The 25,106-nt window shown below is 33.8% G+C and overlaps 12 non-coding genes and 1 pseudogene across 12 annotated transcripts; 3 read left to right on the forward strand and 10 right to left on the reverse strand.

The window, feature by feature from the left end:
• The first annotated feature begins 1,118 nt into the window (after nt 1–1,118).
• LOC123922748 lies at nt 1,119–15,072 on the forward strand (annotated as a pseudogene).
• Nucleotides 2,390–2,540, forward strand: LOC123882628. Its single transcript, XR_006799942.1, has one exon. It is a non-coding gene; the product is annotated as a U4 spliceosomal RNA (small nuclear RNA).
• Nucleotides 5,416–5,510, reverse strand: LOC123882550. Its single transcript, XR_006799876.1, has one exon. It is a non-coding gene; the product is annotated as a small nucleolar RNA Z101 (small nucleolar RNA).
• On the reverse strand, nt 5,606–5,701 carry LOC123882549. The gene has a single exon (XR_006799875.1). It is a non-coding gene; the product is annotated as a small nucleolar RNA Z101 (small nucleolar RNA).
• Nucleotides 5,803–5,889, reverse strand: LOC123882571. Its single transcript, XR_006799895.1, has one exon. It is a non-coding gene; the product is annotated as a small nucleolar RNA snoR14 (small nucleolar RNA).
• On the forward strand, nt 12,338–12,488 carry LOC123882630. Its single transcript, XR_006799943.1, has one exon. It is a non-coding gene; the product is annotated as a U4 spliceosomal RNA (small nuclear RNA).
• Nucleotides 15,073–15,430: 358 nt separating the features above from the next.
• LOC123882551 lies at nt 15,431–15,524 on the reverse strand. Its single transcript, XR_006799877.1, has one exon. It is a non-coding gene; the product is annotated as a small nucleolar RNA Z101 (small nucleolar RNA).
• A 91-nt stretch (nt 15,525–15,615) lies between these two features.
• On the reverse strand, nt 15,616–15,702 carry LOC123882572. Its single transcript, XR_006799896.1, has one exon. It is a non-coding gene; the product is annotated as a small nucleolar RNA snoR14 (small nucleolar RNA).
• An 84-nt stretch (nt 15,703–15,786) lies between these two features.
• Nucleotides 15,787–15,856, reverse strand: LOC123882561. Its single transcript, XR_006799885.1, has one exon. It is a non-coding gene; the product is annotated as a small nucleolar RNA U61 (small nucleolar RNA).
• Nucleotides 15,857–21,533: 5,677 nt separating this feature from the next.
• Nucleotides 21,534–21,628, reverse strand: LOC123882554. The gene has a single exon (XR_006799879.1). It is a non-coding gene; the product is annotated as a small nucleolar RNA Z101 (small nucleolar RNA).
• A 61-nt stretch (nt 21,629–21,689) lies between these two features.
• On the reverse strand, nt 21,690–21,783 carry LOC123882553. The gene has a single exon (XR_006799878.1). It is a non-coding gene; the product is annotated as a small nucleolar RNA Z101 (small nucleolar RNA).
• Nucleotides 21,784–21,880: 97 nt separating this feature from the next.
• On the reverse strand, nt 21,881–21,967 carry LOC123882573. The gene has a single exon (XR_006799897.1). It is a non-coding gene; the product is annotated as a small nucleolar RNA snoR14 (small nucleolar RNA).
• Nucleotides 21,968–22,048: 81 nt separating this feature from the next.
• Nucleotides 22,049–22,118, reverse strand: LOC123882562. The gene has a single exon (XR_006799886.1). It is a non-coding gene; the product is annotated as a small nucleolar RNA U61 (small nucleolar RNA).
• Nucleotides 22,119–25,106: the final 2,988 nt, after the last annotated feature.

The raw sequence follows: 25,106 nt of genomic DNA on the forward strand, positions 1-25,106 counted from the left end.
GATTAAGATGAGTGGATGAATGACCTTTACATATATAGTGCCCTAGCCTAACCCTACTTCCGTGGCCTCACGTTCTCAAATCATCATTCAGTTTTGAGGGTCAATTTAATAAAACAAATATGATGATGAAGTTGTTAATTCTAGATCTGTTTTTTAGCATGGAAATAATAGGAAAAAATATAAAAACTTAGAAAAGAATAGTCTACATACGTACTCTAGTCTATAGCAGTGCACTCCAATCGTCTCTAAGGCGCAACGCAACTTAAGTTGTTGAACCGAGACATTTGATGAAGTTTGAGAATTGACATCCAGAGTTCAAACTTTGATTACTAACATAAAATACTAACAACTAACATTTCTCTTTTAGCTAATCATCCACACTTATTAAAGTCTCAAACATGGTTATTTATTATAATTTGTTGACCAATGGTTATTTATTTATATTATAAGAATGTTACTTGTTAGGGAAAATCTCCATTGTGGAGATCATGGCCAAATATTGCTCACTTGATTTGTACGTATCTTTTTTCTTTTTAGTTACTAGTCATCATCAGTTCCTGTTTTGGTTTTTGCTGATGTATTTACTTCTGCATTTTGTGGCTGCAGTGAATTCTGCTACTGTAGTAGATACTAGTTTCTGCATTATTGGTCTAAATAACAATAGTAAAAAATACCCATTTGGATTATTTTAGGATTTGCACTAATTTTTTTCATTTTGCTTTCTTATAATATGTTTGTTCTAATCTCAATGAATATATTGTTTAAGAGGTGTCAGTTCAACGGTAAAAGTATGACTTTATAATTTTAAGGGACAAAGTTCAAATTCCATGTGAAAGTGGAACAATTGTAATATGATCATTAATGTCACAGTTATTGATAATAATCGCTATAAATATATACGGAACAAAATACCTAATATTCATCAGTTCAGGTGACTGCTGATGTATTAACATCTACATTTTGTGGCTGTAGTGAATCTCCTAATGAAATAGATATTGTCATGTCACACATTTGTCTGTCCTTTTCCGTTCTGTTTTATTAGAATCTCCTTTCTATTGTGCATTTAAATAACTCCAACTTTTCATATACAAAAGACTAAAACATTGTTTTATTAATTGTTACCATCTGAGAGTGCATATTAGTTAGTCACTTATATATAATATTAAGAAACAGATAGTGGCTAAAAGTTGTAAGCTTCCATATTTAAGATTGTAACAATTGTAGTATTTTGACTTAATGCACAATGAAATCAAGGCAAGGAAAACGCTCAGAGGTAAGCTTTAACATGTCTTGTAAACTTCTATGAGCATATATATAATGGACAACTTATGTCATATCATGTTCATCATTGAAAATATACTAAAATGTATATTATCTGCATGTTTGAATTTGCGGTGAGTTTGACAGAATCACTATTCATGAAAAGTAACTGTTTTTTGTGAGAGGAGTCAATTGAATGGAGTCTATAGTACTCTATGTAAGTTTTATCCTTATATAAATATCAGGTACATTTTTTTAAAAACTTTAATTTGGTTTCATTGTAGGTATTTTGGCCCTCCACCGTGATGAAGAAATGGTTGAATATAAAGCAAAAGGTGTATGATTTTAGTGAAGATGAAGCAGATACTGAAACTGATAGTGAGACTGAGAGTGAAGAAGAAAATGATGGTATGTGCTTCATGATCAACTAGATAGATTCTTCTTCCTGTTTAGATTGATTGGCTTGTCCTTCTATCTCTTTTCATTTTTCATTTTTTTATTCTTTCAATTTGCATCCATATTTTTTTTCCAATTGTACCTCAAATTAATATTATGTGCTTTACTCTCAAGTCAATATTTATGGTAATAAGAAATACTCCCTGGCCTCCGGTTACTATTATAAGAAAAAAATCACTTTTTACGTTCATTAGAATCGCTATATATGTGGTTTGATATTTGTAATTCAGATATATCTTGTAAGAGCTATAAGATGAGACGGCACAGAAGAGGAAAATCAGAAACTTTGCGTGCTCAATACATAAATACGAAGGAAGTGAGGTCTGATGTTAATCTAATTATGTAACATATCATTAACATTAAAGATATTATTCAATGAAATTCATTATAAATGGTTAACTTTCAGGGTAACAATTGGCACTTGGAATGTTGCTGGAATAGTTCCATGTAATGATCTTGAAATTGAGGGTTGGCTTTGTACTGAAAAACCAGCAGATATTTACATTATTGGGTCAGTAGTTGGTTGCTTAACACTTCATTATTTCCATTTTGTTTTGAGTACATACATATTTTCAAGCTTTCAATGACTGCAAAGATGTCCCACATCGCCAAGGTCATAGACAACATATGTGTCAAGTTATTATAAATAGTTGAGCTTAATGCATTTACAAGCATCTTTGCGCTTGGGGCAATGACGCAGCTAATGAGGTTCTAACCGAGGCGCGTCTATTGCTGGTTGAAAACTATTTCCAAACCCCCTCTTAGGCCTTGGTTTATCTTTGGCCTTTGAGAATTTCTGGAAGGGCTCCCCTAGGGGTAAAGCCCTACAATTAAAGTTCAATGATTAGTTAATTCATAATTATCATTTGTGGTTAACAGTTTTCAAGAGGTAGTTCCATTGAATGCTGGAAATGTATTGGGAGCTGAGGATATTAAACCAATCTCAAAATGGGAAACAATCATTAGAAGAACTTTGAACAAATCTTCGGAACATGAAACTAAACAGAAAAGCTACAGTGCCCCTCATTCACCTGTTAGAACAAATTTTGCTTCTAGCATACTAATAAATCCAAATATGGTAGATGAAGACAGTGACGATGAGATAAAAAAGGAAGAAGATCTATATGATATTGATCTTCAAACTATACTTGATTGGCCTGAACGTCCATTAGACGCAATCAACTGTGTTGATCCGACTCCTAAATTACGTAGAATACTAAGCAGCTCGGATATACTTGGCTTTAACTTGATAGATAATGCTTCCTTGTATGGCTATGGAATGAAAAGTTCACACCAAAGTTCTGGAAATTTGAGTTTGTTATGGAAAGAGCAACAACAGGAAATGGTGCCTCAAGTATTTCATTCCCTTTATGGTGTATTATCTGATGAAGAAAATGATACTTTTTATGAATTGCAAAATAAGATAGATGTTAATGGAATAGTTAGTGTGAAATCACATCCTAAATATGTTAGGATTGTGAGTAAGCAAATGGTTGGAATATATGTGTCTGTTTGGGTGCAAAGGAAGCTGAGAAGGCACATTAATCATTTGAAAGTTTCTCAAGTTGGTGTTGGTCTTATGGGCTACATGGGAAACAAGGTAATGCTGTAAATTGTAATGCAACTTCTTTTTTATATTATTAGCGTATACTCGTGTTAACCTGAGTAGACAAGGTAACGAATTATATCTAATGCAGGGGTCTGTTACGGTTAGCATGTCTGTTTTTCAGTCGCGGATGTGCTTTGTTTGTTCCCATCTGGCTTCTGGTCAGAAAGATGGAGCAGAACAAAGACGAAACTCAGATGTTCATGAAATTCTACAGCGCACTCGTTTCTCATCAGCCTTTGATATAGATCAACCACAGACAATCTCATTGCACGAGTAAGCAAGTTTTGATTTACAACTAAAGCATTTTGGGTTTTGGACATTTTGATAAACAATCATAATGAATGAATGAATGAATGAATATGATGAAAGTTGCATGCATGTTCACTTTTAATTTCCATCAATCCTTTTGATTGAGAAATATTGCCTATTAGTATTGTGAATGAAGATTTTGGATTCATTGATGGATTGCTTTATGCTGACAGTCAGATTTTCTGGTTTGGCGATTTGAATTATCGTATCAATATGTTGGATGGCGAGGTTCGGAAGCTAGTAGATGTAAAGAAGTGGGATAAACTCATGAATTATGATCAGGTGGGAATTATAAAACTTAGACCAAACTATAGTCTGCAATATGATGTTCTAATTTTTATCAATATGTTTCAAGTGTTGTCATAAAACTTAGTTTCAGATTTTCATCTGGATTTGATTGTTATAAGTGATGGTTGAGAATTTCTAATTGTTTCACTTTATTTGCAGCTAAGCAATGAATTATGTAATGGACATGTATTTGAGGGATGGAAAGAGGGATTGATAAACTTTCCACCCACTTACAAGTATGAATTTAACTCGGATAAATATGCAGGCGAGAACACACAAGAAGGCGAAAAAAAGAGATCTCCAGCATGGTAAGTACAACTATACAAGCCTATGAATGTATTGTTAGTGCATGAATTAGACAGTTATTAATGTGTAAGATTATGCAGGTGTGATCGCATATTGTGGCTAGGAAAAGGAATAAAGCAACTTGAGTATCAATGTGCTGAAAATAAGCTCTCTGATCATCGACCAGTTAGTTCAATTTTTTTGGTTGATGTTGAAGTATTTGACCAGAGGAAGCTACAACGAGCTCTAAATTTCACAAGTGCAGTTGTACATCCAGAGGTTTTCTTTAAAGAGGATGAGGACTTGTCCTATTAGTAGACATACCAAACAAAGACTAAGGTATAGAAACATATGAGAAGGACAGTATTATTGTAAGCATTTACATGCAAACACTTAAAAGAGAATTTGCTCACAATAATTTGTTTATTCTTGTGCAGGGTGTTAACATTTTGATTTTAAGGTTGGTTTTGAAAAAGAGACAATTTGTGGTGACCTCAAGTTTGCTCCCATGAATCATGAATATAACTTTTTGAGAGTGATGATATGAATATGAATTGGTTACATGAAGTGTAGTTATAAGTTATATATAACAGGCAAATATTGACTAGATACACATATATCCTTTAACTTGTAAAAAGTAAGCTTTTCTGTTACATTAGATTCACTCATATATCTTTCAAATAAGAATAGTTCTGCTAGAAACCTCTTGCCCACTCAAATTGGCACCAGAGAGAATCGAACCTCAGACCTCAAGAGGAGCACACTCCCAGGTCCCAGGCCAATACCAATGCACCAACCCAAGTGGGTTAATTTTTCCAAGATTTTCTTTTAATTTTTCCATTTGGATTTGTTAATGGGAGCTCTAACATTTCTCAATCAATCTTTATCTGATTTTTCATGTCCATACTTATTACTTTGGCCAATATTTTTACTGTAGAGATTTAGTATACATAATAGTTGGCCCACAAACTACATCAATTTGAATCCATCCTCAATCACAGCCAACTTTGTCAATGTCTTTTGATCCACAAAGCAGGTCATGAGAGCCAGAGCAATGGGATTAGAATATGCTTCCAATTATAAAACACAAATATCTTGAGTCCTGACTTGCCAGTGTGTGATCAATGCAAATAATATACAGCATAAGATTCAATCACAACCAAGAAAACACACACTGAACCAAACTGAACAATAAGTTTCAATAGAGGTTTGGGCATCAGTTCTCCAAGGTGATATTAACATCAAATAAAATTCAGATGCAAATTACCCATTTACACTAATTTTAATTCATCATATGCCCAAACATATTTAAATATCATATTCACACAAAACAATTAGAAAGACAAAACACAAAATTCACATATAATAACACAAACATAAAATGTTTTCGACATAATTCATAGGCATCAGTTCTCCAAGGTGATATTAACATCAATGAATTATTCAGATGCAAATTACCCATTTACACAAATTTAGATTCATCACATGCCCATTCATAACGTTGATCACATAAATTCAAAAATCATAAATAATTGAAAAAAAAAGGAAGAATCTTGTTAAAATAATTGAAAAAAAAAGGGATTTTGATTAAGAAAGCGATCAGAACCTGTCGGGATTCATGAATAACATCAAATAGTAATATCAGAGGATTGACAGACAAATGAATTCTATCATCACTTCGCTTTTCTCTTTTCCTTCTTCAATCAAAACCAAATTTTTTATGCAAATAAATATTTAATAAAAAAAAAGTAAAATAATCGCTTTACTTTTTAATCATTCAAATTTTAAAAAATCAACAATTGAAAGAGAACCAAATCAAATATGCATGTTAATACAAATTCATAAAATTTAACCCAAAATTGAACGAAACGACAACACAAACATGAATATAGAAGAACTAAACATGAGACAAAGTGCAGAACAGTGAGATTTTCGGCAGCTGATTTATTGTTATCGAAAATGAAGAATTTGGGGATTATTTATAGTTATGAATTAGGGTTTTATCAATTTGGGGAAAGTATGTATGTTTGGTATATCATCAATCGGGCCCAATTTTACTACATCCAGCCCCAATAACGATGTTTTATTTTCCCACCCCCCAAAATAGTTTTAGATTCTAGAATTTGAAATTTAAAGTTTATGCCAAACCAGACATTCCAACTAAATTTATGGATCATTTCATTCATGTGAACTCATACATTAGTTAACTTGTCATTTTTTTTTTTTTTTAAGGAACTTGTCAATTAACTTATTTGTTTCATTCACGCTAAGTATGATTGATATGAAACTACTAGTTCATAACTTTTAGATCATATATATGCCAAATCAAGGTAGGAATGTTTTTGTTAATGATGTAGTTTCTTGTTACCGTATCAACTAAAACCTTCGAGTCGCTATGAACTTGAAGGTGCGAAATTCCTTGTCTCGTAGCCAAATCCATACTGCGATATATATCCCACATCTCCACATGAGTGTGTCAAAAGTTCCAAGTTTGCGGGCATAACTAACCAAGAAAACACTAATACTATTACTATCTCGAAGAAGACATCAACAACATAAAAGGTTGGCTAAGCTTTTACGTGTCCCGTCGCATTTGGGCTTGACCCAACTATCACAAGGTCGCTTCTAACCAATAAAAATAGTATCCCTTTGTTGAGGCATACGAGTCAAGTTTGCTTTCTCATAGCTATCAATCTCCTTTGCCAACTTAAAAATCACTTGAGTTGGATTGTTGGGGTCATAGAATCCCTCTTCAAAGATGGTTTTATTTCCCCACGCCAACAAATGCCAACAAGTTACCGTGAAAATAGCCGCACTTGTTATTTTGTTCTCTTACTCTCATGTTCAAATCGTCGAATATTCAATCTTTGCAAGTCAAAGAAATTAGTAAATAGTAATGTGATTAGAAGCCACTAGTCTTATCTAAATTTGGGTTGCTTATGCATAATCCCTCAAAACATGAAGGATTTTGTCATCTTCATTTTCGCAAACAAAACAAATGGGAGACACACCAAGACCCGTTTAATTATGCTGTAATTCGTAAGGAGGCGTTCATGGATAGCAATCCACATGAAAGTTTGTATTTTGTGTGGACATTTCCAATTCCAAAAGCTTTTCCAATTCCCATAAATGGAAAGGTAGTGTTTTCGTTGGAGATTATAAGCACTTTGCACCGTAAAATATCTAAGTATTGGTGTCACTCCATCCAATGGATCATTTGGTCCGTCTATTACCTTAGGATCTAGAATGGCCAACACTTGGTTAACCATAATTTGTGGCATACGAGTCATGAGAAAATTGATATCCCAGTTTCCTGATTCTGTCAAAGCGTCTTTTACTCTGATTGCAGTGTCAATGATTTAATATGTGGAGCTATTCATGAGAAAGTGCCCACAGACATCCATTTATCAAGCCAAAAATTAATATGTTGACCATTTCCCATCCGCCAAATTGTATGTCTCCGAAACCGGTTCCAAATACCAACTAAACCACAAAGGACAATCACAAGATTGAGCGCTTATAGCAACTTGAAGGTGTTAAGATATTATTAGGACTTTGCACAAGAGATAGTTAGGACTGTTAATCATGTTCTTCATCAATAGGTACTACTTGCATTTTCTCCACAATGAAGATACCTAATACCTACTCCGGTCATTTTTATAAGGAATACTCTGAAGAAAAAAATTTGGTCATTTTTATAAGAAACTTTGACCAATTTTTAAATGTTTTAAGGGTTTTGTTAACATGTGCACTTAGGGCACATGTTAAGATACACCAAAATAGAAATTTAACATTTAATGATATAAGAAATTTAATGCTTCAAAAGTCAAAATGCACAAATTAGCATTTAATAATTTCTATTTTTGCTTCCTTAACATGTGCCTTAAGGGCACAAGTTAACATTCTCCATGTTTTAAATGCTTAATTTCACTTATGCATTTATTTATTACGAGATATAATATTAAAATTAAGTAAGTTAGTTGAATAAAAAGTAATTAGATAAGGGTATATATGAAATAAGTTTAAATTTTTAGGAGTATTAAATGAAAATAACTACTACTTCCGGTCCTTTTTAGAACACTTTGAAAAAATTACACATACCAAGGAATCACATTGTACATAGTTATTTTCATTTAATATTGTTATAAATTTCAATTTATTCCATGTATACCCTTATTTAATTACTCTTAATTCAACTAACTTACTTATTTTTAATATTCTCTCTCATAATAAATAATGATATACGTGAAATTAAACATTTAAGACATTTGAAAATTGGTCAAAGTTTCTTATAAAAAAGACCAATTTCTTTTTCCAAAGTGTTCCTTATAAAAAGGACCGGAGTGAGTATTTACAATGTATTTTCTGGTCTGTGTGATTTTTTCAAAGTGTTTATTATAAAAATGACCGGAGAGGGTATTAAATACTAATACTTAGAGTTAAGCTCTTCCCATTATATATTATAGATGGTCTAAGGGGTAAGTAAGGTATACATCTCTACCTAAAATGCTTAGCAAGCGACATAGCACAGCACAGGAATGAAAGATGCCTCCTCGGTTTTTTTGTAGAATGCTACACAAAGGTTGTTTTTAGAAGTGAATCTTTCCATCTTTCTTTGGCGAAAGTGTTTGAAAGTCCTACCAAGTATTCTGCTCCAACAATCAACATATTGTATATTCAATTAGTATAAAAAATATTGTGCATAAATAAATATTCATATGTTTATGTTTAATAATATCTTAACACCAACAGGATTAATTGTTGTCGGCATTATAGAATTAAGAATTCCACATATAGCCAAAGATAAGATAGACTTACAAGGAAGGAAGTTGCTGTCATTTTATGGCTCAATTTCAGTTTTACCAAAACTTTTTTACATTCACATATAATAGTAGTAGTGCGCTAGCCCGACATCAGTGGCCTCACTTTCTCAAATCATCATTCAGTTTGAAGGAACTTTATTATGTAAAATATTATTGATTGATATGCTTGATTTGAGTGTGAAATTCATATTATGGTTTCCAAAGTATCTTGAAGAGGATTCGTCAGTTAACTATTTTGCATCAGATTTACATAAACTAGTGGGGTAAATCGAACTTAAAGCTTAGTGTAATACACACGCTTTAGAATTTATGTGCAACCCTTATCATGTTGTTCATCATTCTTCTTGTTTAAGTATTTGCAGCAGACCCCCAACACATGATCAAACAGGTAACATTCCAGATTAATTACAACAAGTAACAACTGATATTTGTTAGGCATGATAATAAAACTCATACCCGCGGGTACCCATCCAAACCATACCCGCTTTGACGGGGAAAACTCGAGTTGACTGAGTTTGGGTTTTCCCCGATTTCAAAATATGGGTTTGAGGCGGGTAATGGGTACATTGATACCCACCCCGAACCCGTCCCCGAACCCGCCCCGCTTATACTAAAAATTAGATTTCACCTATTTTAAATTAGAAACGCTTAAACAATCTCTTAAATTACGTTTATATATTTATTTTTTATTTTAATTTGAGTATTAAACAAACCATTTTCTCTATTTTTTTTTTTCTTTATTTAAAAAAATATTGTTGAGAGAAAATAATTTTGGACATTTAACTTTTTTTTAATAAAAAAATACTAAAATATAATCTAAAATTCATGTGGAAAGAGACGTAATGATGATACCCGAAACCCGATGGGGATGCCCAATCCCCGTTGGGTATGAATTTGAGTTATCATTTTTACCCCGTTTGAATTTGGGATGGGTTTGGGGAAACCCAAACTTTATGAGTTTGGGTTTGGGAGGGCAAAACCCGTCCCCGCCCAACCCGTCCCCGCCCCGCCCCATTGCCATGCCTAATATTTGTTAAAAAAATGGCACGCCGATTGGAACAAACCAACCATTTATTAAAGTCTCAAATCTGGTTATTATTTAATTATATTATAAGATCATTGTTACTTGTTATGGAAACTTCTCCTTTGTGGGGGATCATAGCCTAATATTGCACACTTGATTTTGTTGTCAGTCGACATGAATTTCTATTTTGGTTTCTGCTGATGTATTCACTTCTGCATTTTGTGGTAGCAGTTAATTCTGCTACTGTAGTACATATTGATTTTTTCACTAGTGTTTAAAAATGTAATAGAAAAAAATACCTATTTGGATTAATTTATAATTTACATTACTTTTTATTATTAGCTAGTTGCTTGCTCGAATGTGAAAAATAATATATATCAAGTATATATTTTTATAATTGGATTTGGTATGCTTATTTTGTGACTGCTGATGTATTAACATCTACATTTTGTGGTTGTAGTGAATTTGCTAATGAAATAGATATTAGTTTGTGCATTATTGTGCTAAATTAATAGAAAAAAAAATAGCCATTTGGATTATTTATAATTGTAACTATTTCTTTTATTAGCTAGTTGTTTGAAAGACTGAATATCAAAAACAATATAACTTTTTTTTTTATTGTTGTAATGAACAGTTCTGTTTTTTGGCACTGATTTATCTTTTACAAATCTATCAAGAAAGTGATATTTGTTAGATTTCCTTTTAAATTTTACTCAATGTGTTAAAAACCGAGCGAACCAAGAACCGGGTAGCTTGCTGATCGGTTTGATAATGGTTGAATTGAATTAAACTAGGATTGAAGTACCGTTGGTTCGTCTGATTTTCTACTTTTTTATTATTTATGAATCATCGGATTAAACCGCTGATAAAACAATTGAACTATAATTCAGAGGTCCCACCGGTTCGGTTTTAGGCCAAAATTTCAATTGTGGAGACTTGAGAGTATGTTTTCAATTGTGGTGTGTGAGGACCAGTAGTACTATATATATACCTTATGAAAGTTGTGGTTGTGGATATCTTGATGATATTGTCATGTCACACATTTGTCTGTCCTTTTCTATTATATTCCATTAGGATCTCCTTTCTATAGTGCCTAAAAGTTGTGATCAGGTTCCATATTTAAGAGCTTCATCTTTGAAACTAAGGCACAGTAGAGTAGTACACAAGTACTTTTCAGCTAATAGTATTTTGACTTAATGAACAATGAAAGAAAGGAAGGGAAAACGCTCAGAGGTTTAAGATTTAACAATATGTCTTGTAAACTTCTATTGTATGTGGATGTGTACATAAATATCATATGCATTTTCTTAAAACCTTGTAATTTGGTTTCATTGTAGGTATTTTGGCCCTCCACAGTGATGAAGAAATGGTTGAATATAAAGCAAAAGGTGTATGATTTTAGTGAAGATGAAGCAGATACTGAAACTGAGAGTGACGATGATGGTATATATGTGCTTCTTTTTGTACTATAGATTCTTCTTGTTTACATTTACTGTTTTCTTTTTATTTTCATTCTTTTTTGTTCTTGCCTGTTTTTTTGTTTTTTTTTTTTGTTTTCACCACCAGTTTAATCTGGTACGGGGGTTAGTTCTGACATCAGGTGGTTCCAGCCCCCTCCCGATTGCAGTTGCGAGAGATCGAACTGTGGTGCTCCCTACCAAGTTCAGTGTCAATCACCACTGTACCAACTAGCGATTGGTCTGTTCTTGCCTGTTTTGATTAAGAGCAGTGAACTAGAAAAATTATTAATACCGTCATGATCATGATTGTGGGAAAAGAATTAATACTCAAATGATTGACTATTTGATATTTGTAATTCAGATATATCTTGTAAGGGCTATAAAATGAGACGACACAGAAGAGGAAAATCAGAAACTTTGCGTGCTCAATACATAAATACAAAGGAAGTGAGGTCTGATGTTAATTTAATTATGTAATATGTCATAAAGTTTAAAGATATTTTTTAATGAAATTCATTAGAAATGGTTAACTTTCAGGGTAACAATTGGAACTTGGAATGTTGCTGGAATAGTTCCATGTAATGATCTTGAAATTGAGGGTTGGCTTTGTATCCAAGAACCATCAGACATTTACATTATTGGGTTAGTATATTTCACTATGATGTCTTAATTGCTTAGTTTTATACATTAGTAAAGATTTTCCCATTACATAAAACATGTTTTGAAGTTCAATATGACTGCAAAGATGTCCCACATCGCCAAGCTCATACACAACATATGTTTCAAGTTATTATAAATAAATGAGCTTACTATATTCTTAAGCATCTTTGCGCTTGGGGCAATGACGCAGCTAATGAGGTTCTAACCGAGGCGCGTCTATTGCTGGTTGAAAACTATTTCCAAACCCCCTCTTAGGCCTTGGTTTATCCTTGGCCTTTGAGAATTTCTGGAAGGGCTCCCCTAGGGGTAAAGTCCTACAATTAAAGTTCAATGATTAGTTAATCCATACTTATGATTTGCGCTTAACAGTTTTCAAGAGGTAGTTCCATTGAGTGCTGGAAATGTATTGGGAGCTGAGGATAATAAACCAATCTCAAAATGGGAAGAAATCATTCGAAGAACTTTAAACAAATCTTCTGAAATTGAAACTGAACAGAAAAGCTACAGTGCACCTCCTTCTCCTGTTAGAACAAATTCATCTTTTAATATGAAAATTAATCCGCTGGATATTGTCGATGAGGACTATTTTGGAACTTTAGACATTAATGATGATGAAATAAAAAAGAAGGAAGAGATAAAAAGTATGATTGGTATAGAAAATAATATTGCATTGAGGAAAATATATGACATTGATCTTCAAACTATACTAGATTGGCCTGAACTTCCATTAGATACAATCCATCATGTTGATCACAATCCGAAATTGCGCAGAGTACTAAGCGCTTCGGATTCTGCTTCCTTGTATGTTTATGGAATGAAACATTCGCACCTAAGTTCTGGAAATTTGAGTTTGTTAGGGAGAGAAAAGCAACAGGAAATTGTGCCACAAGTATTTGATTCCCTTGTTAATGTATCTGATGAAGAAAATGATACTTTCTTAGAATTACCTATTGACAAAGATGTTAATGGAATAGTTAGTGTGAAATCACATCCTAAGTATGTTAGGATTGTGAGTAAGCAAATGGTAGGAATATATGTGTCTGTTTGGGTGCAAAGGAAGCTGAGAAAGCACATTCATCATTTGAAAGTTTCTCAAGTTGGAGTTGGTCTTATGGGCTACATGGGAAACAAGGTAATGTTGTAATACAAAATTAGAATACAAACTATCTAATCTTAATTCAATGAGTAAAATCTATCGATGACAGCATATCAAATCGACAATTTCATATGTTGATCATAAGACTAACTATATGTGTGCATTTGTTTATAATATGATCATGCTCATTTTAACATTAGTAGATGTGGTAACAGATTATTACTGATGCAGGGGTCTGTTTCGGTTAGCATGTCCGTCTTTCAGTCACGTATGTGTTTTGTTTGTTCCCATCTAGCTTCGGGTCAGAAAGATGGAGCAGAACAAAGACGAAACTCAGATGTTCATGAAATTGTACAACGTACTCGTTTCTCATCAGTCTTGGATACAGATCAACCGCAAACAATTCCATCACACGAGTAAGCAAGTTTAGCCTTACTTAGAAAGTTGTCCTTTGCAATCATTTTTTGTTTATGGATAGATAACTGTTGGTCAGTTAGTGGTTTTGTTAGTTTTTAATGGTTTGAACCCTAAACCTCCTCCCTTAGCTCACCAACTGGGCTGTCTACTTGGGACTACAATCATCTTATTGACATGTCTTTTTGAGTGAGAAATATTGCCTATCAATGTTGTGAATGAAGATCTCGGATTCACTGACGGGTTGCTTTCTGCTAACAGTCAAATTTTCTGGTTCGGAGACTTGAATTATCGTATCAATATGTGGGATGGCAAGGTTCGGAAGCTAATAGCTCTAAAGAAGTGGGATGAACTCATGGATTATGATCAGGTAAAAATTATGAAACTTAGACTCAACTATTGGTCTCCAATATGGTGTTCTGATTTTCATCAAGACCTAAGCCTAGAGTTGCCAAAGAGGATTGCAAATGCTGTCACCAAACAAGGATCTACCTCATTAGTAATCTACATTTGATTACGATCATATTTTCGTATACTTCCAACACTATTAGACTTGATATATCAAGATGTCACTCTTTTATGTACTATTGTTGGACTTCTCTTTTCAACTCGTTATATAGATTTTTTCCTAATTCATACTAAGAATTTCTTATTGCTTCACTTTATTTGCAGCTAAGCAATGAATTGTGTAATGGACATGTATTTGAGGGATGGAAAGAGGGGTTGATAAACTTTCCACCCACTTACAAGTATGAATTAAACTCTGATAAATATGCGGGCGAGAACACACAAGAAGGCGAAAAAAGGAGATCTCCAGCATGGTAATTGCAATTCTATGAATGTTTTGTGGCTATTAATTTATGTTAGCGCATGAATTTGATGCTTATTAATGTATGAGATTATGCAGGTGTGATCGCATATTGTGGCTAGGAAAAGGAATAAAGCAACTTCAGTATCAATGTGCTGAAAATAAGCTCTCAGATCATCGACCAGTTAGTTCAATCTTCTTGGTTGATGTTGAAGTAATTGACCACCGAAAGCTACAACGAGCTCTAAATTTCGCAAGCGCAGTTGTACATCCGGAGATTTTCCTTCAAGACAACGGGGACTTGTCATGATATATACCATATTCTCCATACTCTATGTATACTTCATTTCATATTCTCTCCCTTTACTTTGGAATCCATCTTCTATCTCAGTCCAACTGTGTTCATTCAACCACTGAGTGCCAGCGTCGGGATATGAGTGAATGCATTGAATTATAAAAAATATAGATACATCATATATTGCATAACCTGTAGGATTAATGCAATGAATAGAAAATAATGCAGCATAATATTTTATCAGAAATCGAATTTAGAATTTATGAAATGCTTTCCTTTATAAAAGGTTAACATTAACCATAATTGAGGGTGGAGAATGGATCCTCTGCAATGACATTACTGCAGAGAGATAGTAGATATTGAAGTTTTTCACTTACTTTATTTTCAATTTAAACATCGAAGAAGCATCTTAATAAACAATTATAATAACAAAGGCTTAAAAACTGCATCCTCATTATACCTATGCCCTAGGTCCTTCACGGTTATGCCATTCATATTAAGTCGAAACCTCTCATTAGAAATAATATGATCCCAATTCGGGCCATGCATATATTGTGCTAACATATACGTCGAATACAGCATAAAATGAATATCAGATGCAAATTACCCATTAACACAAACATAAAATGTTTTCAACATAATTCATAGGCATCAGTTCTCCAAGGTGATATTAACATCAATGAATATCAGATGCAAATTACCCATTTACACATATTCAGATTCATCATATGCCCATTCATATCAATTCAAAAATCAAAAAAAGGGATTTTGATAAATAATTGTCAAAAATCATAAATAATTGAAAAAAAAGGGATTTTGATTAAGAAAGCGATCAGAACCTGTCGGGATTCATGAATAACATCAAATAGTAATATCAGAGGATTGACAGACAAATGAATTCTATCATCACTTCGCTTTACTCTTTTCCTTCTTCAAACAAAACCAAATTTTTTATGCAAATAAATATTTTTTTAAAAAAAGTATAAAGATTGAATTTTAGAGCTCAGAACTTCTTAGAGGATTGCGCCATCATCGATTCTCTCCAGCACAGTTTTTTTCATCAAAGCTCGGTGAATTACTAGTTTAGTAAAAAATAAAAATAAAAATTAATTGCTGAATAGTTCAACTACAAATTGAACACCATGAACTGAATATAAAAGAAATAAAAACAACAAAGCAAAAGATGAAATAAACAAAGGAATGAATGAGGAGAGTGAATAATTAATTAGCTAGCGGCTGAATTGTTCCCGATAGAGAAGACGTTGAATTTGGGGATTATTTATAGGTTTAAATTAGGGTTTTATCAATTTTAGGGTTCGGATTTTAGGGTTTTATCAATTTTAGGGTTCGGCTCTGAATTTTAGGGTTTTATGAATTGTTCCCGACAGAGAAGACGTTGAATTTGATAATGTAAAAAGTTTTATACCGGCAATTTATCAAAGATGTAAAATACTGTAAATCTCTTTTACCCTAAAAAAAAAATTCGTTAAATTTTTTATAGTTTTTTTTTTATAAGCAAAATAATATTATAAGGAAGTACAAAGGGTACTCAATCCCTTACAATGCAAAACAAATTATAGTATGCTTTGAAAATAACCATAAGGATCAAAACACCACTCAGAAAAAGACAACAAAGAATGGTGTCCGGATCGACCACTAAACCAAACCCAAGATATAGCTTTAATATCGTCCAATAAAGAGACCGCATTAGGCAAAGTCCCATTGAAAATCACATTATTCCTAAGCTTCCATATGCACCAAGTGGTAGCTAACCAAATTAAGTGTCTAATATGAGAACCTTTTTTAAATTTAATCATATTTCTAAAATGCATAAAGTGATTCAATCCTTCCAAATCTGGTGTCAAACTACATTTTACCCATCTAAAAACCTCATTCCACACATCTTTGATAAAAGAACAGCGAAAGAAAATATGGGAACAATCTTCAATGTCCATAAACCACAAACAAAATACAAGGGAGATCATGCAGATTGAGTAAAATACCTCTGTGGTTTAACGCTGCCCTGGTAGGTAATTTCTGTAATAATAATATCATTTTACCACAAGTTTCGAATGGCGTCCAACAAATTAGAATTCAAACTAGCAAAGTTTTGAAATTCAAGCAACAAGGTATAACAAGATTTTACTGAGAAAATACCAACCGAGTTCGGCACCCACCTCCACCTGTCAATACCATTCGGATGTAACGAAATACCTATAAGCAAATTCTGAAGTTCAAGTAGCTGTCGATTTTAAATATCAGACAGTGTATCACGCCGCTGCCACATCCACACTGGATCCACACCATTCCAATACAATTTATTTGGGAATACTTTTTTTAAGGTTGATGTCATGATAAATTGATAACTTGTTTTTATTTTAGGCCAATATATTGGAAATTTACTTTGTGTTTCTTTTATGAAGAAATTTATTTGGTTTTAACCATATTTTTTTTGGTACATGGCTTTAACCAGTTATAATTGATCTAATAATATGTTTTATTTAATAAATTTGCTTTTGGATCCTTAAAAATATTTTTTTATAATGTAGATATTCCATTCTTAAGAACATTACATACCGGTTTCTCATAAATGGAGAACATTTTATCCTTTAAAACACTTGTTACTACTAATTTTTTTGAAATAAAATATAACTCGATAATTCGATAAATTTAAGTAACATAATTTTCTGAATCTTGATGTTCTTAAATCTAAGTCTGGTTCAATTTTCATGCCTTAATTTTCTTCTTTTATGTATGGACATGTGCAACTGTTGATGCAGTAGCGTTTATAGCTTGTAACATTTTGTTTCAAAACACTACAGGACCTGAGAAGGACATATGGCAATAGCATTAATGTCTGATTCTGATCTCGCTATATTTTATCGGTGTGGGATATACGGTTATCAAGATAGCCTATATCCCCACTCTAACAGGTACAGTAGATTTCATATTTGGAGATGCAACGACTGTGTTTTAGAATTGTCAAATCTTAGTCACGCAAGGGAAGCCTACACAAAATACGAACACTATTACGGATCAAGGAAGAACGGACCCGGGACAACCAATAGGTTTTTCGTTCTAATTATGTAACATTCCAGCCGACTTTGATCTTAAACCAACCACTCAAACATATCTCGGGAGACCTTGGAGGAATTTTTCACAGAACAATTTTTATGGAATCCAACCTATGTAGTGTAATAAATCCTAAAGGGTGGTTAGAGATGGATGGAAATAAATCTTTGGATACATTGACTTATGGGAGTACAATAATTTTGGATTTTACTATCATAATCATAAGAGTCTAAGTCAATTTTAAAATTTAGTTATAATGATTATTTAATTTATTTTTTTAACACATGGGCGCACGCACGTGATGTGCATGCACATACACACAAATAGAGACAATTTTAACACATGGAGGCACGCACGCCTGCATAAAATCAATCACATCAAATTTATTTACAACAATATAGATGATAGGATAGTTGTGTAACCTCCATATATGTCAATGTAATATACATTGATTTGAAGTAAATCGAGGTAATCTTGAATGTCGTTTGGTAGTCTCAAGGTGTTGTTGAAGATTGATAAAATGGAATGTACTTGTTCTAAAATGGGAATGCTTTGGGTGGATGGTTGATTCGGATGATCCGTTGTTTGCATCAAACGATTCATATCGTTTCTCTTTCAATACCCCACCCTAACTAAAATTATCATTACATTTTTTAATACAATTAATTACCATTAATTTTCTTCTTTTCTCTCTCCCTAAATGTTCTCCATCACGGCCTAAGTTTGAAACCTCAACTTGTTCTATTTCATCCCTCAATTTGTCTTTTTTCAATTTCTATGGAAGCTAGATAACAGGTATGTGTGTTGGGTAACAACCGTTCAAACAATAAAACACTTTGAATTTTGGCACGGCCGCAACTTCAGTGATGATTGGACGATTCCACCGGTACCAAGGTTCGTTGCCGATTGTAGTGAATCGCCGGTGGCTATAAATTCAACTTTATCATACTGTGTATCTCTCTGAAACTACAAGAGTTTTAAAACTGCAAAACCGATTTTATTGCTCAATTTTCAACCGAAATTGAAGGTAATTTGGGACAGAACTTGAAGGTGATTTCAAAGTCGTTGCCATTCAAAAAAGAAAAAAAAAAAAAATTTCAAAGTTGAGTTAAAGTAGTGTGTGTGCTTAAGAATTAAGGAAGGGATGTTCTAGAAATTACTAAAATTTTGGAGTCGAAATGGGAAGCTAATTTGTCTTCGATGAAATATTTGTTAGAATGTGATATAATCCTCAAATGTTTTGATACTTAGTTAGTTAGAAGTTTACTTTGTTAGATTGAATAAAGTTGGTTACAACTAATTAAGTGAGTTAGTTACAATCAAGTTAATTAGTTTGTTAGGAAGTTTGTTACTTGCTTTCAAAGCAAGTGTGCTTTTAGATTGTATAAATAAAGATCATGTGTATCACCTGTAATATAACTTTTACATGCCCATTAGCGGAAGAATAATTTTATTTCTTCTCTTCATTAGCAATCTAGAGTATTCTTCTCCTTCCTCATTCGAAGTTCACTCATCTATTTAGAAGCACAATTGCTCGAAACAGAGTTCTTACTCATAGGCTTGCCTTGCCTATGCATATTGTGTAGTGTGTGTTTGATGCTTCTTGCCTTGAGCCTATGCTGCGCCAAGAATATTAACACCCAAAGGCATAAGAAGCATTTTACTAAAGCAGAACAAGCTTTGACAATAGTTGTTCGATGAAGGTTTGGAAAACTAGCACAAAATGGCAAACCCCGTTTTTGTTTGTAGGGATTAACAACTGCAGTTAATCTAGATCCCCGTAATAAATCTTAGCATTTGAATTAGATGATTTGAGCTGTAATTGTATTGCTTTGTAATTCACGTTGAAGGAGAAGATTGTAGTCTCTAGCTGTGGAGGAAAATTGTTGTATACAATCACGTTGCAAATATGGAATAGGGGAATTCAAGTTAAATATCACGGTTAGGCATCTCCTATTGCTTTGTAATTCATGTTGAAGGAGAAGACTGTACTCAAGGCGATTAAATAAAAAAAAGCTGTTATATATCATTAAGAATTTAGACTAAATACATCAACTAAATACATCAACTATGTGGCATGCATTCCATTTACTTTTTCAATATCAGTCACGGAAAGGGTTTTTGGACCACTTCCTACTTCAGTAGTTATGACTCCCAATTGTGGCAGTATCCACCATACCGGTAACCATTGATAACAGGTGTTATGTGATTATGCCGGTGTTAAAGAACTTAACATAAGGTGTGTTGGATATGTTTAAGGGAGCACTTAAGAATAAATTTCTACATTTCCATTTGGATTTATTAGGGACCTCTAATATTTCTTCATACTTCAATGCTACCAAAAAGTTTTCAATTTTCATGTCCATACTATAACTTAAATAGATTTCATATTTTCATTTATCTCCTATTACATTGGTCATTAAAGTAGAAATTTAGTCATATCCTTTCATACAAATCTGTCTGTCCCAGTGTTTTTAAAACCGGACCGGACCAGACGGTCCGACCGGTCGGACCGCGAACCGGAGGCTGACCGGTCTGGTCCAGACGTTAGATCGGCCATGCTGTTAAACCGGTAGGAACCGGAAAAAACCGGAAAAACCGAAAAAACCGATGAACCGGCGGTTTTCCTGAACCGCCGGTTTGATTACTTAAATTTTTTTTTTGCGCTGAGAAGCCCCAATTTTTTTTTTTGCGCTGAATTTTTTTTTTTTTTCCTTCAAGTTGTTCTGTTGTTATATTTTCATTTTTTTCCTTCTTTAATTTTGGGTCTTATTATTTTAAATGTTGAACAATGAAATAAACTCTCTTTTATATTTCAGATCTAAAATATCAATTTTTAAACAGAATTGATTTTGTAACTAAAATCAATCACCAGTCAAATGAAACAATGGATTTGTAATGGTTGGGTAAATTTATTTTAAATGAAAATCAAACACTCAAAAGATGATTGTAAAATTATGTTTAACTAAACTAAATCAAATTTTTCATCTTGGTGATTAATAACAACAATTAGAAGCATGCATTAGAGGAAAAACATCTTATTAAGCGCTATTAATTAAATAAAACAAAATATAAATGGGGACAACAATACCTAATTTAGAACAAAGAAAATGTTGTTCAAAATTGATGAATCAAACTCGAAGAATCTCGAAAATGATGAAACAGAGGAATCCCAAGAACATGAGGATGAAAAAATAATCAACAAAACAAAGAATTGAGTTGATTTTGAAAAAATAAAATCCAAACACTCAAAAGTATGAGAAGAGAGAGAGAATACAAAGAAGAAGAAGAAAAAAAAGAGATGAAGGGAGCTTGAAGAAGAGAATAACCATGTTTGAAGAAGATAATACAGAAGAGAAGCATGTGGCGGCTGTGCTGCTATGTTGTAGCTTTTATTCTTTGACTTTAGCATATCAATTAGTTCTATTTTATATTTAGGGTTATATAATGGGCTTGGGCCATATTTTTGAAATATGGGTTAGTATAATTTGTAACTTTTTTATTTTTTATTTTATTGAAATGTGATTTCTGTCCACCCTCGTCACTAACTTAATCCACCAGCCTAAGAAGTTCGTACAATGCAATAGCATCAATTATGCAGAACCGGATTCAATCATAAAATCAGAAAACATAACACTGAAACAAACACAATATATTTCAAACATTTAATAGAGTTTTGGCATCAGTTCTCCAAGGTGATATTAACATCAAATAAAATTCAGATGCAAATTACCCATTTACACATATTTAAATTCATCATATGCCCAGACATAATTAAACACAAAATTTAACATCTAATAACACAAACATAATATGTTTTCAACATAATTCATAGGCATCAGTTCTCCAAGGTGATATTAACATCAATGAATATCAGATGCAAATTACCCATTTACACATATTCAGATTCATCATGTGCCCATTCATATCGTTGATCAAATAAATTCAAAAATCATAAATAATTGATAAAAAACAACAATCTTGTTAAAATAAATGAAAAAGAGTGAATTTGATTAAGAAAGCGATCAGAACCTGTCGGGATTCATGAATAACATCAAATAGTAATATCAGAGGATTGACAGACAAATGAATTCTATCATCACTTCGCTTTTCTCTTTTTCTTCAATCAAAACCAAATTTTTTATGCAAATAAATATTTTAAAAAAAAAAGTAAAATAATTGATTTATAGAGCTCAGAACTTCTTAGAGGATTGCGCCATCATCGATTCTCTCCAGCACAGTTTTTTTCATCAAAGCTCAATGAAATAACTAGTTTTGTAAGAAAAAATTGTAAAAACATTCATAAATTGATGAATAGTTCCTCTACAAATTGAACAAACATGAACTGAATATAATAAATAAAGGAAATAAAAAGGAAAGAGCAAGAGATAAAATTAGGGGAGTGAATAATTAGCTAGCGGCTGAATTGTTCCCGATAGAGAAGATGTTGAATTTGGGGATTATTTATAGGTTTAAATTAGGGTTTTATCAATTTTAGGGTTCGGCTCTGAAGATATAGAACCAGTTGGATCGGGTAGATTTTCTATTTCACGGGCTTAATTCATCATTGCCCAATTTGGCCCATAATGTATTATCATACAGATTTTTTATTTTTTCAATAATAGAATCGTATTTTTTATTATTTCGTGAGCTTAGCTCAAATGACAGGACATTGCATTATATATATATGTAGGGGTCGAGGTTCTAACCTCGTTCATTTCATTTATCCACCTTAATAGTGGGATGGGTGGCTCTAACGAGGAGTTTGAACCAGTGGCGGAGCTAGGATTTTTTTTTAGGTGGGCCACTGAAAAATTATAACAAATAAATTAAATACTAAAATTATATTATATATAACAATTGAAGTTGTAATAAGGACAAAGTTGATCACAAGAGATGAAATGAAATACCATAAGTTTGCTCCCGTAAAAAAAAGTTGGTCATTCAAAAATTAAAATGCATACTTTTTTTTTTTTGCTCTAAGGGAGGCCGTTAGGCCAAATTACAAACGAACACGACGATTAAAGTAAATATTGGCAACATCCTGCCAAATAAGATTCACACATCCCGGAGGTGGGTGACTAAGAAGAATGGAACCCGTAGGTATAGAAAGAGCATAGTTTGCAATCCAGTCAGCAACTTGGTTTGCCTGCCTATAGATATGAGAAATTTGAACTTGCCAATCCCTCATTTTAAGGCGATTGATGAGGGAGACAATGGTAGCACAAGGATGAGATGGGGGACACCCTTTATTGATTAACGCCACAGCGACTGATGAGTCTGACTCTAGAGAAATGTTCTGGTAACCCTTATCCCAAACCCATTGAAGAGTAGTTAGGATACCCCAAAGTTCAGCCATAAGCACGGTGCACGACCCTAGATTCCGAGCCACTCCTCCGATCCAAGCACCAGTGTCATCTCTGATTACTCCACCACAGGCTGCCTTACACAACCTTCGATTAACTGCTCCGTCTGTGTTACATTTAACACTTCCTCCAGTGGGTTTCTGCCAAGCAATATCTATTGTTGAATACATACTCTGCATGTGCGGGTATTCTATATTCACTCTATTAGTATCCGCCATTAAGTTCTGAACTTGTGCTACAATAGCTTGCACATTAAAACCTCTACCGGCAAAAACCATTTGATTTCTATGGTACCACAACAACCACACAGTAATACCAAAGGAGATATGACCTCCCAGTTTACCTCTTTCATGGGAAGGCTTGAGATAGTGATTCAGCCATGTTGGCAACGTTTGAGAGTTTTGGTTCCCGAAAGAGAAATTGAGTCTCTGCCAAACTTCCTTGGAGCGGTCGCAGTCACGGAGGACATGCAAAGGTGTCTCGATGTGAGAAGAGCAGAGCGGGCAGACATCATTAGCATCCATACTCCACCTTGCTCTTTTATCGTTGGTCTTCAAGCCGTCATTATACAATAGCCACAGGAAACATCTAATTCGATGAGGACCCTCCCACTTCCAAACGTTTGTCCAAATAGCGGATCTGGTGGGAATGTGAGAGAGTAAAAAATCATACGCCGATTTGGTGGAGAATATACCATTGGATGTCAAAGGCCAGGATACAGAGTCGTCACCTAGAAGAGGGTTAGCAGGAGCACATCCATCTATTTGATTCACAAACTGAGGTGGGATAAAATTTTTGAATAAATCAAGACGCCAAGTGCCATATTCGTTGGATAAGTCTGAAACCGAAGCTAGCAATTGAGTCTGATTTAGAGGTGCAATTGCTAGATTTTGAAGAATAACACCTGATGGAAGCCAAGGGTCAGTCCAAAACCGGATCCTTTTCCCGTTTCCAATGTTCCACTGCATTCCAGACACGACATCCTTCCACACTGCGAGAATACCCCTCCAAGTGATGGAGCAATTTTGCTTCGGATTTACATTGGGGATGGAATCAGTCCCACATTTGTATTTAGATTTAAGAACCTGAACCCAGAAAGCTGAAGGAGATGCCAGCATGTTCCAGGCTACCTTCATAAGAAGAGACTTGTTGTAAAGATGAACATTACGAATTCCCAATCCGCCTTGATCCTTGGGTCTGCATATGTCTTCCCATGCTACAGTATGCCAGGTCCGTTTGATGTCTGTAGCTCCCCATATGAAGTTACGCATGAGTTTCTCAATCTGCTTGCACACTCCTTTTGGAAGTAAGGTAGTTTGCATAACATATGTTGGGAGGGCAGCTAACACGGATTGTGTTAATGTGACCCTACCTGCAAAAGATAAGCTAGCTGCTTTCCAAGAAGACAACCGTTTCCGGACTTTATCAATTAGGAAATCATAGTTTGCTTTCCGCTGCCTTGAATGTAGAATCGGAACCCCTAAGTATTTACCAAAATCTGAAGCTAAGCCAAAGCCAGATACAGAACTCAGTTCTTGCGCTCTTTGGAATTGCACATTTTTTGAGACTAAAAGTCTTGTTTTTTCGGTGCTAACTCTCTCCCCGGATGCTTCGCAGAAAAGTGAAAGACAGTCCGTCAAAATCTTCATCTGTGATACAGAAGCTTCGGCAAACAAGATGAGATCATCGGCGAAAAATAAATGAGAGATAGGTGGCCCGTCCCTTGATAGAAAAATAGGTTTCCAGGCCCTGTTCGTCACTTTTGATATAATGAGATGAGACAGACGTTCAACAGCCAGCACAAACAGATAAGGAGACAGAGGATCACCCTGTCGAATGCCCTGAGAAGGTGTGAATTTGGATGATTGGCCTCCATTAAAA

Source organism: Trifolium pratense, linkage group LG4, assembly GCF_020283565.1.
Source record: "Trifolium pratense cultivar HEN17-A07 linkage group LG4, ARS_RC_1.1, whole genome shotgun sequence".
Taxonomy (NCBI): Eukaryota; Viridiplantae; Streptophyta; class Magnoliopsida; order Fabales; family Fabaceae; genus Trifolium; species Trifolium pratense.